This window comes from Cucurbita pepo, unplaced genomic scaffold (genome assembly GCF_002806865.2).
Source record: "Cucurbita pepo subsp. pepo cultivar mu-cu-16 unplaced genomic scaffold, ASM280686v2 Cp4.1_scaffold008752, whole genome shotgun sequence".
Classification (NCBI taxonomy): Eukaryota; Viridiplantae; Streptophyta; class Magnoliopsida; order Cucurbitales; family Cucurbitaceae; genus Cucurbita; species Cucurbita pepo.
In genome coordinates, this window is record NW_019654661.1 from 1 (window position 1) to 463 (window position 463).

The window sequence follows — 463 nt, forward strand, 5'->3', positions numbered from 1 at the left end:
ACGAGATCTGAAGAACTAAGATAAACCCGATCGATCTGCCGGGCGAACGAATAGTTAATGAAGGGACTAGACTTTTGAACCAATATCAACTTGGAGTTTAAGTACAATTGGGTTATTATTAGCTTTTACCTCGGATTCAAACGTTAAGGCGTCTCCTTGCTCGGTGAACCGTTGTTTATCGCATAAGTTGTCGAGATAGTCGAGAATCTCAAGCCCCTCGACCCTTACCTCACTGTAAGAACACAGTAGATAGTGTCATTGGAAACCATCACAGAAGAGTATGCAAAGAGCTACTCATACCTGATATCAGAAATGGAGAAATATGTGTGGAATGCAATGGAGAAACTGAAAGGCTTGCAATTGATATTACGAATTCGTGATATTAAAGTGAGATTGCCATCTGCTGTCAAACAGATCTTGAGTCTGAATTCAAAACTGTTGGGAGAAACAAAAAAAAGTTGTT

General features: G+C 39.7%; 1 long non-coding RNA gene across 1 annotated transcript; it reads right to left on the reverse strand.

Annotated features, from left to right (window-relative positions):
* On the reverse strand, positions 1-451 carry LOC111787281. Its single transcript, XR_002813936.1, has 3 exons — positions 301-451; positions 130-232; positions 1-35 (listed from the first exon to the last, which is right to left on the reverse strand). It is a non-coding gene; the product is annotated as an uncharacterized LOC111787281 (long non-coding RNA).
* Positions 452-463: the final 12 nt, after the last annotated feature.